Source organism: Salvelinus sp. IW2-2015, linkage group LG4q.1:29 (assembly GCF_002910315.2).
Source record: "Salvelinus sp. IW2-2015 linkage group LG4q.1:29, ASM291031v2, whole genome shotgun sequence".
Classification (NCBI taxonomy): Eukaryota; Metazoa; Chordata; class Actinopteri; order Salmoniformes; family Salmonidae; genus Salvelinus; species Salvelinus sp. IW2-2015.
This window is the reverse complement of record NC_036842.1, coordinates 7,744,647-7,759,828: the sequence shown is the minus strand read 5'-3', so window position 1 is coordinate 7,759,828 and position 15,182 is coordinate 7,744,647. Positions and strand designations below refer to the sequence as shown.

Sequence of the window (15,182 nt, the reverse complement as noted above, 5' to 3'; positions counted from 1 at the left end):
CCCATTTAAAACAACCTATTTGCAAAAAATAACAGAAACATTATTGTTTGAGCATGTGTGTGTATGTGAGTGTGCGTTTGTAGTGTGTGTGCTCGTACATACAGTATGTGTGTCAGTGTGTTTACCTTTGGCTGCGGTGAGCATGGTGGAGGCCAGTTCACATTGTTGTGACTCTATATGAGACAGAGTGAACCAGCGAGGGTAGCGGTTGGGGACCATTGACACTATATGGTGAGGTCTGGACAGATCACCTGATGGAGCCATGGATTCCAGGACCGGTAACCTAAAGACATAAATATTTAATATACTGATATTTACCCTTTATTTATTACTTTGATAAGGATGCATGGGCCTTTAAGATGTCTTCTAAGGCTTATGGAATTTTTCAGTGCTTCTGTTAAAGCGGAGATGAGTAAAAACGATTTAGAATAGAATGTTGTAATGCCAGTATATATGAGGCTGGTTGAAGACTGATTTTTTTTATTTTTTTTATTTTTTAAATAAAGATTTCAATATATTAAAAATCTAAGGAGTTTAATTTGTGCAGAATGAAATTAAGTTCCAAAGGTTTCATAAGCCTCTCAGCAGTCAGAAAGAAGCCCAAAGTCATAAAATAAATATTTATATATGTATTACTGTATATTTATTATTCAAACACTCTCCAAAACTAATTTCCAATGCTGTTGAATTATTTAACAAGGATTCCCAGCAAAAGGCAGCGTTATGATTAAACAGCACCCAGGATAGCTTCACGCCTCCACGCCTCACACACATACATAATTTGAGACTCAAAAGGAGGATGACCTCCATTTTTAACTGAACTTACCTGATGTTCTTTCTGGGCATAAACTATTTACTGAAGTGCAAAAAAAATACGTTATGTGAGATATGTTTGTGTGTGTACTTACCTCATGGCTCTCAGTGCAATTTTGTACGCCAGTTCAGTGTCGTGAGGTAGTAGGGAGGTGAAGAGATACTTGGCAAAGGTATGCATGGGAACACTCTCTCTGTAGAGCAACTCTCCTAGACCACTGTATGGACCAGCTACAGGAGACAGAGAATACAGGCTTAGATATATTAGATAGATTAGATTAAAGAGAGATTAGAAAGATAGAGATTAGACGAGAGAGCGAGAGAGAGCGACGGATGTGTGTGTAGACATGTTTAACTATACTTGTGGGGACCAGAATATACTGGCATTAAAACGTTATATTTCTAAATCATTAGTAAATAGTAATTAGACCAACAGGGAAAAAGGCTATTTCTAAGGGGTTTAGGGTTAAGGGTAGAATTAGGGTTCAAGGTTAGGTTTAGGAGTCAGTGTTAGGTTTTGGGGTTACGGTTAGGGTTTAGGGAAAATAGGACTTTGAATGGGAATCAATTGTGTGTCCCCACAAAGCTAGTTAAACAAGACTGTGTGTGTGTGTGCATCTACCCCTCACCCTCTAGCAGGAAGATTGCTTGCTTGCGGAAGATCTTGACCAGTGCGTCGTCCAGTTCCACTTCCTGGAGCTTGGCCAATAGCTGCTCTTCGTTGCGACACACCTTCTCCTGGGCATATAGGCCGTCGGGCATCACCCTCTGTTGCCCTAAGCCGATCAGAGCCGTCTCTACGGCCAGTGCTACGAACGATTGGCCATCGTCCAGTAAGCGTTGTGCTGGGAAGAGGTGGGGCTCCGACCTTTTGGCTGAACTCACAGAGCCTGGAGAGAGATGGGGAAAGAGAGAGAGAGAGAGGGGGAGAGAGGAAGAAAATAAGAGAGATCCCATTAAAAACAGCATGTCTTTGAAATGTTGTCACCAAATCTAATAGCAAGTGAAACAGCAAGGCTGTGGCTCAATCTGTGTCAGAACCAATACGGTCACTCAACCCCCATTATCATGACAATAGCTCGGTGCTGCCCCAGGAAACTACAGCATTCAATTCAGTCATGTCTGTGTACTGTGTCCAGGCGTTAGTTCCACCCCAGCACTAAAATTACTGCTATTTCAACCAAGGCCTTCAAAGTAGGCTATATATACAAAAGTAAGTGGACCCCCCGTTCAAATTAGTGGATTTGGCTATTTCAGCCACACCCGTTGCTGACAGGTGTATAAAATCTAGAACACAGCCATGCAATCTCCATAGACAAACATTGGCAGTAGAATGGCCCGTACTGAAGAGCACAGTGACTTTCAACGTGGCACCGTCATAGGATGCCACCTTTCTAACAAGTCAGTTCATAAAATGTATGCCCTGCTAGAGCTGCCCCAGTCAACTATAAGTGCTGTTATTGTGAAGTGGAAACGTCTAGGAGCAACAATGGCTCAGCCGCGAAGTGGTAGGCCACACAAGCTCACGAGAACAGGACCACCGAGTGCTGAAGCGCATAAAAATCGCCTGTCCTCAGTTGCAACACTCACTAACCGAGTTCCAAACGGCCTCTGGAAGCATCAGCACAAGAACTGTTCTACAGGAGCTTCATGAAATGGGTTTCCTGGCCGAGCAGCCGCACACAAGCCTACGATCACCATGCTGAATGCCAAGCGTCGGCTGGAGTGGTGTAAAGCTTGGCGCCATTGGACTCTGGAGCAGTGGAAATGCATTCTCTGGAGTGACGAATACGTTTCACCATCTGGCAGTCCGACAGACGAATCTGGGTTTGGCGGATGCCAGGAGACGCTACCTCCCCCAATGCATAGTGCCAACTGTAAAGTTTGGTGGAGGAGGAATAATGGTCTGGGGCTGTTTTTCATGGTCGGGCTAGGCCCCTTATTTCCATTGAAGGGAAATCTTAAAGCTACAGCACAATGACATTCCAGACGATTCTGTGCTTCCAACTTTGTGCGAACAGTTTGTGGGAGGCCCTTTCCTGTTTCAGCAATGCAATGCCTCCGTGCACAAAGCGAGGTCCATACAGAAGTAGTTTGTCGAGATCGGTGTGGAAGAACTTGACTGGCCTGCACAGAGCCCTGACCTCAACCCCTTAGAAACCTTTGTGATGATTGGAACAGAGACTGCGAGCCAGGCCTAATCGCCCAACATTAGTGCCCAACCTCACTAAATGCTCTTGGCTGAGTAAAAGCAAGTCTACCGCAGCAATTTCCACACATCTAGTAGAAAGCCTTCCCAGAAGAGTGGAGGCTGTTATAGCAGCAAAGGGGGATCAATTATTTTGGTCAGGTAGTGTATCTTAAGGTTTCACAATCAATGTATGGATGCGCTATTTCTTTATTGACGTATGTGTTGATCTATTAGCATGTTCTGTCTCTCCGCGGTGTCTCTGTGTGTGTGTTCTCCAGGGAGAGGTCATCATTTATTCAAATACCTTAATGATGTCTCTATGGGCCCACAGACATAACCCCAAGATATATATCTCACACACACACACACACACACACACACACACACAACACACACACACACACACACACACACCACACACACACACGTCTAGACGAGCAGTTTCCAAGGCCAGGAACGCAAGTATCTATCTGACAGAACCAATCACACCCAATCATCACTGATGACATCACTAATTGTTCCTCAGCCATCCTCAATCACAGCTCATGAATAAAAGATGGCGCAGAAAAAAACGGTCCAATTAAAATGCAGAAAATATGCAGAAAAGGGAGAGAGAGTGAGAGTGTGCGTGCATTTACCTGAGAAGTCGAGGAAGGCGTTGCGCCCCTCCTCGTCTCCCCGTCCGTGTCCAGTAGGGTGCTGAACAGAGTGCCTATAGGGTCCAGGGGTGTCCCACCCAGCCCTCCATGTTGGTGACAGATGTCATGCCTTTATGGAGCAGCTCTGGAGAGGACAAAACCACACACTGGTATTACTCTGCATTTACACACCGTATTCTCTGCACTTAACCGGTATTACTCTGCACTTACACACCGTATTACTCTGCATTACACTGGTATTACTCTGCATTTACACACCGGTATTACTCTGCATTTACACACCGGTATTACTTGCATTTACACACCGGTATTACCTCTGCATTTACACACCGGTATTACTCTGCATTTACACACCGGTATTACTCTGCATTTACACCCCGGTATTACTCTGCATTTACACACCGGTATTACTCTGCATTTACACACCGTATTCCTGCATTACACACCGGTATTACTCTGCATTTACACACCGTATTACTCTGCATTTACACACCGGTATTACTCTGCATTTACACACCGGTATTACTCTGCATTTACACACGTAATACACAGTTAAGACAGAAACAAATTCCAACAGACCTTTTTTGTGGCTGCGGAAGAGCTCAAGATGTTTCTGTTGCTGCCGTATGAGAGTGTTGACGATAGCGATGGCCAACAGCAAGGCTTCCCTGGGATAACCATGTGACCGCAGCGCATCCACCCTCGCACACGCTGTAGGGATGTGCTCTGCGAGAGGAGGCGGGGTGGGAGGCTGTTACTTCCAAGCTACTCCGACTAAATCTTTTTTCTTCTTCTAAAACGGGTCTTAGAAATCTAGCCCTTCTTTTGTATTCGTCATTGCAACACAAATACACACACTCACCGTGCCAGAGGGGCCAGCCACGGGCGTCGACAGTGCCCCTGCACTGCCATGGTTTCGTGGTGACAGTGTGCGTGTGAGTGTGTGTAGAGGTCATGTGTGATGATGCGCTGCAGGTGCGTGTCCTGCCAGTGCAAGGTCGAGGCCTCGATGGCCCTCGTAAACACTGTCCTGTGAGGACGAGACGACGAGTCTGGGAAGAGACGGAGAAAGAGGGATTACGGGAGGGGAGGTGGTGAGGGAGGGAGGGAAAGAGAGAGACAATGTTCAGTTGAAAACATTTCTCTGATCGGATACCTAAAGCTACCTGGATGAAAGCTCATTCACTGCACTGTTCCTATTCAGACGCCTGATAAAAAATGTCTAAGGGCTTGTATTTTCTAATTTAGCTCAGGCACGGACAAGGGGACAGAGGGCAGCCGAGCTGGAGGACCCTCCTGGTTATTGGGCTTATTCCATCAGTCACACAGAAAACTAATAAGACAGCTCGCAGGGCAGACACATGAGCGAGAGAAATTGATTAAAAGGCATGTGGACAGATGGAAAAACAGAAAAAGAGATAACAGAGAGAAAAATAGAAGAAATAGTGATGAAAAGAAGTGGCTTTTCTCACACAAACTTAGTGTGGTGTCCCCACTTGGGTTGGCCCTGAGGCACTGTGTTGGTCAGGTGTTGGTGTGGTTGTGTATCTCTGTGTTTTCCCACTTGGGTTGGCCCTGAGGCACTGTGTTGGTCAGGTGTGTGTGTGTGTGTCTCTGTGTTTTCCCACTTGGGTTGGCCCTGAGGCACTGTGTTGGTCAGGTGTGTGTGTCTCTGTGTTTTCTCACTTGGGTTGGCCCTGAGGCACTGTGTTGGTCAGGTGTGTGTGTGTCTCTGTGTTTTCTCACCTGGGTTGCCGTGCGGCAGTGCGTGTGTGAGGTTGGGCAGTTCGTTGCCGTGGTTTCCGTCCTCCCAGGGACACACGTCAACACCATTCCACCGTCTCAGCTGTCTCAGCCACACACACTTCTGCTCCGACTTACAGTGGGGGTTGAGCACAATACACATCCACAGGGCACCTACACACACACACACACACACACACAATGTTTCTGTTATTGTTGTTCATCCTTGAATCATATAATTTGATTCTGTAAAAAGGGAAAAATAGATGCCATTAAAATGTTCCGGAGCATCAACAGTCTTTGTGACTGTTATCTATTCAATAAACACATGCCTGCCGCACTCACACTCACAGATACTCTAGTGACACACTGTGATTACCTGAAGCCTGAGCTGAAAGGGAGATGGGGTATGGATGAAGGGAGTGAGGGAAGGAGAGAGAGAGATGGAGAGTGGGGGACGGAAGGCATTAAAAATAAATATGCCGCGAAAAACAGGGGTAAAGAGAAAAATGATGGAAAATGAACACAGAACAGAAAAGGGGGACAGATGACAGAATGAGACAGGAGGAGGCAGAGAGAGGTGATGCGAGAGAACAGGAGGAGGAGGAGGAGGAGAGGGGGATGAGATGCGGAGGAGGAAAGGAAGACGGGGGTGGGGATAGGAGTCATTTTATCCTCTGTCTTTGTTTGGATGGCCTCAAGGACAAAAGAGGGACGAGAGAAGAGAGAGGAGAAGGGAGCAACAGACTGGGGATGAGATGGGAAGAGAATGGGGAGAGTAAAGAAAATAAAGAGAAATAATAAATAAGGGGAGATTTTAGAAAGGAGAAGAGAAGGTGCATCCAGCAAGCAGGGGAAATGTGGAAAACATTCAAAACATGAAAATGCATTCAAATAATACAGAAATAAGAGACAGACTTTCCTTAAAGCAGAAAGAGAGAGAAACAACCACCAAAACAGACAAAGAGACTGAGGGGGATATATAATACAGTTCCAACAATCAACTACCATGACAACAGGGTTGTGGTTATGGGATTTTGTTGCTAGGGTAGGTTACTATTGGATGTTGTTGCTAGGCTGGGGTTGAGTTCTATGGGATGTGGTTACTAGGCTCGGGTCTAGAGTCTCCCCCAATTACACAATAACATGGAATAATCCCTAAAGCTGCCGTTTCGCTTTCCTGCTTATCCTGAATATGGACAGTGTACTGTTCAGTGTTCTCTCACACACACACACACAGTGGTGGTTCAATTATGACAGGATAAAGATAAGCCAAGGAAAGGAGGAGAGGACAGAGAACACAGAACAAACACATTCAACACAAATAAAAAACAAGCATGTTCTACTGTTCATCCACTGGTCTTCACTTGCTAGCTGGCTGACACCGTTTCAAGATGGAAGTTTCAAGTTAATGCCTTGCAAACTCAAAACCCAACACTGCAATAATCAATAACAATGTAATACTCGAAAAGAACAGACGAGAAATAAGAAATATGAGAAACACAATAAGTAAGTAAGTAAGCATACAATATACAGTGTCAGTTCCAATACAGTGTTTACAATGTGCAGGGATAATGGAGTTCTGGAGGTAGATATCTATAGGGGTAAGGGGACTAGGCAACAGCATATAAGATAAACAGAGTAGCAGCATCTTGTATGTGAGTGGGTGTGAAGAGTCAGTATAAATGAATGGGCATGTGTGTGAGTGAGCAAATGATGGCCTTGTGAGATTACACACATGCACACACACACACCCGTCAGAAGTGAGAAAGCGTGGCCTATATTTCTCCCTCTCCTCTCCAACCTAAGCCAGATGGGAACCGCTGTCTCAGACTACAAAGGATCAAACACACACATTCATTAAAACAATATTGGGCTCATCAAGATGGATTTAGCTCCTGACACACACACACACACACACACACACACACACACACACACACACACACACACCACACACACACACACCACACACACACACACACCAACACACACCACACACACACACACACACACCACACACACAACACACACAACACACACACACACACCAACACCCACACACACAATCCCCCCCTCTACCCTTTTTCCTTTGATGGGCCTACTCTGAGCTTCAAGTCCACACTCTCATCTGTTCTGAGAGAGAGAAAGAGAGAGAAAATACCCAGCTCACAATCTCCGAATCCATTTTAGGCTGTAAAAAGCATATATTTCACAAACCATCCAGCTCACACCCTACAGATAATGCCCAATACATGACAGACGACTATACACAATACACTCCCTGCATACATACACACACCAGCATACAAGCAGCCATCATATCAGACAGCATAGGGAACACAGTCTAACACACTGCACCAACACACCAAATCAAACAGTCATCATACCCCAGCACATGAGTGACCATCATATGTGTTGCGCTGTTTTACTCTCTCTTGAACGGCTAGTCCGTTATTAAAGTCGTCGTCTGTCCTGCTGCGCCACGTTTGTGTATGATGACTTGTGTGTGTGTTGTCTCTACTAGCATCATCCCACAGCTCGTCTGCTAGTTTGTCATGTCCATGTGGTCCATCACCTGTTGCCGTGTCCACAGAGCAGGCGAGGTGTGCGCCCATAGAACTGTTCTTGAGTCAGACGTAACATCCACTGGCACCGTTGAGATCCACGCATTTCAAGCATCTCTCCTCACCTACGAGTGGAGACAGAGAGAGGGGGAGCGAGAGAGGTATCAAAGGTTGTGTGTTAGTGTGTGTGTGTGTGGTGTCGTGTGTGTGTGTGTGTGTGGTTGTGGCTGTGTGTGTTTGTGTGCTGCAGTGACAGGGAGGGGTCATTCAATTGCAAGGCAGTCAATTCAGGAAGGGATTTGAATTTAAAATACAAAAAATTGAACACATTTTGAAATACATAGATCTTCTACTTTTCAATGTATTAAGAAGTCATTGGGGGGAAAAAAATCCCTTTTTTCAATTATTGAATTGGAATGTCAGTTTACTTTACTTCCTGAATTGACTCACTTCAATTCGAATTGGTGTGCGTATGTGTTACCTTGCTGAAGAGAAGGTTGAGTTGTTTCCCAGAGCCGTGATATCCTCCCTGTGAGAGGAAGAGTTTCACCTGCTCCTGAACCTGCTCCTCATCCAGGTGCCAACAGTTCTCATCATCTACACTGGCCCCTGCCGTAGGGTCCGGGGCCCCTGCGCGCACACACACACACACACACAAACACACACAATTTAGGTTGAGAAATGGAAAATGATTCAATGAAAGCACTGGGCTCTATGTCACAAACACAAACAGAACAAGATGAACAAAATTTTGTTATGAAAATGAAGCTTAAGTAAAGGGGGTCTAAAGTATTATCACACACTCTTCCCCACATCCTACATTACTGTTGAGCTCTCACACGGACGTGACACTTGATCAAAGTGTTTCCCTCTCCAGTGTTCTGCTTTACTGGAGCCAGACAGGGGGAAATCATTTCCAGGCACACACACTCATGCAAAAACACACACACACACAAACACACACACTTTTTCTTCCTCACACCATCTTTCTCTCGTCTACACATAATCCACCCCACTCACCGTGGACCTGGTTGATCTCAGAGTTGGTAGACAGAATCTCATCAGCTAGTTTCTGAGCAGTGGGCAACACCTCGGTGTGGTGTACTGTTATCAGGTACTGGACAAACTTCTGCAGCTGGTCTCTATTCATCTGGAACAGAGTCTCTGAGATGGGCAGGTGTAGTTTGACCTGCTCGGGCTTCCGTACACGGTACAGGGCCAGCGCTACAACGTGGGCGCAGTAGAAGATGTCCTTGTTGCCGCAGCCGCACGTTACCGCGGTGATCTTGCAGCGGTCGAAGCTGACGCTCACACTACAGACGAGCTCGGGTTCCGACGCTGTGGCCGGTTCTGTTACCGTTCCGCTGAGGTGGAACCCTGCAAGGAGAAAAAACAAGAACCTTTAGACAATCAATCAAATTGTATTCATGTAGCCTAACAGTTTTACACAAAAGTACTTGACAGAAGCTTACGTTCGAAATATTTGAACAGTACAATGGCATTAATGTTCTTGTCATAACAACTCTGTGAGTGTGTGGCTTACTAGCCTATAGCTTACTACAAGCTCTTTGCAGACGCAAGATTCTGTTTTGCAATTTCGATTTTCGTCACAAAAGTGGCGGCTCCTTGTAATACACTCCAGCATTTTATGTATATTTTTGACTACCTGAAAATTGAGACGCGGGTATCATTCTTCCGCAGCCGTGGGGGCAGTGTTGTCGCTATTCATCAAAGTAGCCTATTTTGCATTGATAACCAAATATAATCTCAATGACCGTTCCAACAGTAAACCAAACATCAAGAATCTACCCCAAAAATACATTTGGTTTATATGTAATAACTAGTGATTACTAGGGCTGTGAATTGCCAGGGATCTCACGATACTATATTATCACGATACTTAGATGCAGATACGAGGTTCCGTCACTCGGTCGCGTCATGAATGTTCTACAAGCCGTGCTCTACCGGCGACGCAATAGTGGTGCCCTAAAGTCTTGATTAAACCCAGTAATTCTGGATGGAGGCTAACGACTGTTTCGTCTAAATTACACTATAGTGCCTGAAAATACGATTACATTGATAAAATAGTCAAATGTTTAGTAGGAAACAACTTTGCCAGCATTATCATGGCAAATGTATTTTAGACAGATGGCAATGTTGTCATTAGCTAGCAAAGTTTGTAGAACAAAATAGCTAGCAATGCTAACTTTAGCTGGCTAAAATCCGGTGTCCTCCCCTCAATCTTCACTAACTAGCTAACGATATACCACAGATAGAACGAGACAGATATTTCACTGGACATATAAAATGTGAAGCATCCGCTAGGCGTTTCCACTCACTACGAAATATGGTAGTGAGAAGAAGCCCAGTGGCCAGCAGCGGGAGAAGATGGAACGAGATGGATTTTGGCCGACTTTCTGCAAATGTTCTCATTAATGAAACATTTGATCTCAATACAGTTCTGTTCGCAAAACTAAAATCTGTTTCGAACAGAGTGGACAAAGTTTTGTAGACTTTACCCATTGTCAAAGTTTTAAAAAATGGCATTGTTTAGAAGGAGTGCAAAGACGAATTGAGTCATTGCACACGGGCACTTCACAGAGTAGGCGTTGACTAACGGAAATATGCAAATGTTTGCTAGAACTGTCACGTTCCTGACCTGTTTTCCTTTGTTTTGTATTTGTTTTAGTTGGTCAGGGCGTGAGTTGGGTGGGTTGGTCTAGGTTTGATTTTCTATGTTGGGATTTTGTGTTCGGCCTGGTATGATTCTCAATCAGAGACAGCTGTCAATCGTTGTCCCTGATTGAGAATCATACTAAGGCAGCCTGGGTTTCACTTGTGTTTTGTGGGTGTTTGTTCCTGTGTCAGCGTTTGGGCCACACAGGACTGTTTCGGGTTAGTCACGTTCGTTGGTTTTCGTATGTTGAAGTGTTTTGTTGTTTTTCCATTAAATAATGAACACGTACCACTCTGCATCTTGGTCCGATCCATGCTCCTCCTCGTCTGAGGAGGAGAACGACTACGACAGCCGTTACAAGAACTCGCCAATAGGATCTCGCTARCTCGTGCTTGGCTCTGCCCACCTCCTTGCTTGTTCTGCCCACTATGACTCGTTTTTCCCATTGGAAACGACAGGCTGTGGTCTATCTTAGTTATACAAATCGTTGTTTATACTGCACCTAAAGTCAATAAGGCGACATCAAAATGATGACAAAGTTTTCCTTAGAATTATTTGCCTGTTTTTTAATAGCATTGTATTTCCAAGCCACTGATGTGCTCATATTGACAATGCATTGAGTAGAATTCTCAGTTGTGCATCAGTCCAAAACGAACGTTCAAAACAATATTGTGACGAAACATGCAATCTATCAATATGTGTTGTGATTCGTTGTTTTGATCAGTCATCAAATGTGCTCCTTATTAAAAAAGATGGGAGTTAGCTATGATGGAAAAACACTGGAGTTTTGGTGCAGGTACAGCCAACTAGTGCAAAAATGATATTGCGAAATTGTCCCCAAAAAATACATCATCAAAAAGAACATCTGGATATGTAACTGCATCTATTTCCCCCCCATCCCTAGTGATTACAGGCTATTCTGAAATGGTAGAACCTGTTGTAGCCAACTAGCTAGCCATGTACTATTTTTCTCCATGACCAAAACATGATGAAGTTTATTTTAGCTGATATGGGAATGAATACACAAGCAGCATATCAAACTGTGATAATGTTTTAGGTTACACAGGCAAGTATAAGAATATTTGCCAGGGCATATTTTTTTTAGAATAAATCAGATTATTTCACATGGAGATGTGGGAAGGTAAAAAGGCTAGTTAGCTTGCTATGTTTTTAGCTAGGCTGCCACCAAGGTACTTCTAGCAAGGGAAGGTGACTTCTTGCTTTCACAAAACTAAGACAAAAAAAATAATTGCGTTGCTATCGCCCCCTTGTGAATGGGAGTGGGACTGGCGAGGATATCATGTCACCAAAAGATGTCTGCTACTCCAACAATCCCACTTCACCCACGTGCATACACGCACGTAGATCAACAGAGTTATGCTTGTTGTAACCTTAAGTGTGAAGAAGACCAATTGTACCAGCTAGCTACTAGTCAGACTATAACAGCAAGAGGGGGAGGAAGAGAAAGAGCAGTCCCTGAAGATGTCTCTCCTTTCTCTCTCTGGGGAAAAGGTCAAACTGTTGATCTCTAGAGGCCCTCAGTGTGTCGATCTCCTAATGCAATAGAGCTCAGCCTTCTCACACACACTTGGCCCCCACGCAGCCCTGCACACACATGGCCCCCACACAGCCCTGCACACACATGGCCCCCACTCAGCCCTGCACACACACACACGGCCCTCACACACACACTGCACGCACACACACACCCTATTCTCCACTAGATAGCACCAGTCTTCTATTTTCTAAAAACATGAAACATGAAATTCTCTGGTCACTCACTGGTCACACACACGCAGACACTTTGTCAGGCAGGAGAGCCAGCGAGATGAAAGAGTGAAACATTCTCATTTCCTTTCCACAACACGTCCCAACGCTTACCTGGTAATGCCTGGGTCATTAAACCTCCTCACAAACACACACCACCACACATACAGCGGCAAGAAAAAGTATGTGAACCCTTTGGAATTACACGGATTTCTGCATAAATTGGTCATCAAATTTGATCTGATCTTCATTTAAGTCACAACAATAGACAAATATAGTGTGCTTAAACTAATAACACACAAATTATTGTATTTTTCTTGTCTATATTGAATACATCATTTAAACATGCACAGTGTAGGTTGGAAAAAGTATGTGAACCCCTAGGCTAATGACTTCTCCAAAAGCTAATTGGAGTCAGGAGTCAGCTAACCTGGAGTCCAATCAATAAGACAAGATTGGAGATGTTGGTTAGAGCTGCCTTGTACTATAAAAACACTCACAAAATTTGAGTTTGCTATTCACAAGAAGCATTGCCTGATGTGAATCGTGCCTCGAACAAAAGAGAACTCAGAAGACCTAAAATTAAGAAATTGTTGACTTGCATAAAGCTGGAAAGGGTTACAAAAGTATCTCTAAATGCCTTGATGTTCATCAGTCCATGGTAAAACTAATTGTCTATAAATTGAGAAAGTTCAGCACTGTTGCTACTCTCCCTAGGAGTGGCCGTCCTGCAAAGATGACTGCAAGAGCACAGAGCAGAATGCTCAATGAGGGTAAGAAGAATCCTAGAGTGTCAGCTAAAGACTTACAGAAATCTCTGGAACATGCTAACATCTCTGTTGATGAGTCTACGATACGCAAAAAACTAAACAAGAATGGTGTTCATGGGAGGACACCACAGAAGAAGCCACTGCTGTCCAAAATAAACATTGTTGCACGTCTGAAGTTTGCAGAAGTGCACCTCGATGTTCCACAGCGCTACTGGCAAAATATTCTGTGGACAGATGAAACTACAGTTAAGTTGTTTGGAAGGAACACACAACACTATGTGTGGAGAAAAAAAAGGCACAGCACACCAACATCAAAACCTCATACCAACTGTAAAGTATGGTGGAGGGAGCATCATGTTTTGGGGCTGCTTTGCTGCCTCAGGGCCTGAACAGCTTGCTATCATCAACGGAAAAATGAATTCCCAAGTTTATCAAGACATTTTGCAGGGGAATGTTAGGCCAATCTGTTCGCCAATTGAAGCTCAACAGAAGTTGGGTGATGCAACAGGACAACGACCCAAAACAAAGAAGTAAATCAAAAACAGAATGGCTTCAACAGAAGAAAATACGCCTTCTGGAGTGGCCCAGTCATAGTTCTGACCTCAACCCGATTGAGATGCTGTGGCATGACCTCAAGAGAGCAGTTCACACCAGACATCTAAGAATATTGCTGAATGAAACAGTTTTGTAAAAGAGGAATGGTCCAAAATTCTCCTGACCAGACACACATGGAAAATGAAGAAAATGTCGGGAGGAAGTCTTTTCCTGATGTAATGCAGCAGGCTCTGAAAACCACACTGACAGCCAGAACTTATGGGATATGGACATCACTGAGAAACCTCAAAATGTCCACCACAAATCCTGTCTGGTTGGGCCTGGGATCAGATCAGTTAACTCAGAGAGGACAGAAGACAAACTGGATCTAAAATGGCCATGTTAGAGAGAACAGGAAGACCAATAGGCTCTAGATCAGGGGGGCCAACTTTGAAGGGGTGGGGCCCCCCCAAAAAGGAACTCATCATGAGGGGCTGCAGTGGTCTGGGTCTGCACCCCCCATCATTAGCAGTTTTACAGTTGGCTAGGCAGTCAGGATAGATAATAAACAGAGCGGCAGCAGCGTTTTGTGTAGTGTGAAAGTGCCAGTGTAGTATGTGTGATTGTTTGGGAGCCAAGTTGTGACTGTGAATTCCATGGCCTGCATTCTCATTCCCTGCAATTTTTAAACATTTTGCATAAGGTGGAGGCAAATGTTTGCAGTTTTTTATATGATAACTGATGATCAATGGGCCCACCCGGTCGGTAATTCAACCATGATTACTACAAGTTTAGATAGCAGGCGCTAGACTAACTTATCAATCTGGGGGGAAAAAATTGCTGACATGGGCTAATTAAGTGACTGCTGATGCACAACTAAATTTCGAACGTGGCACTTTGTGTATTCTACTATTCTAACTCTCACAGTAAGTTAGACCCTGATTGAGTCTCCCCGCAAAAAAACTGCTCCGCGGGCCTACCAAAGTGGCCCGTCTGGCCGCTAGTTGCCAATGCCTACTCTAGATAGCCATGCTAAACATCGACTTGACCCCCCCCCCCCTCATGAGTAGCACTCATGAGCTAAAAGTGGTCCCGAAAATTGCTTACTACGTCACTTCTCTCACACACACACACACACACACACACACACACACACACGACCCAACAGTAAAACAACCAATCCATATATTGTACCAATCCATGTGTTTTCCCGCCACTGTATTCAGGTTTCAAATACATTTCTATTTGTCACATGCGCCGAACATAACAGGTGTAGACTTTACCGTGAAATGCTTTCTTATGAGCCCTTTCCCAACAATGCAGAGTAAAAAATAAAATGTTGCGTTTGTGAGTGTTTTGTGTGTGTAAGCGTATGTAGTGTGTGTTTTGGAGTGTCAGTGCAGTATGTGGGTGGAGTCCAGTGAGCGTGCATAGAGTTGGTGCATGAGAGTCAGTGCAAAT

The 15,182-nt window shown here is 44.5% G+C and overlaps 1 pseudogene; it reads right to left on the bottom strand.

The window, feature by feature from the left end:
• The window catches only part of LOC111962823 (zinc finger SWIM domain-containing protein 6-like), a 59,245-nt pseudogene that overhangs the window by 3,651 nt on the left and 40,412 nt on the right, over positions 1-15,182 (bottom strand).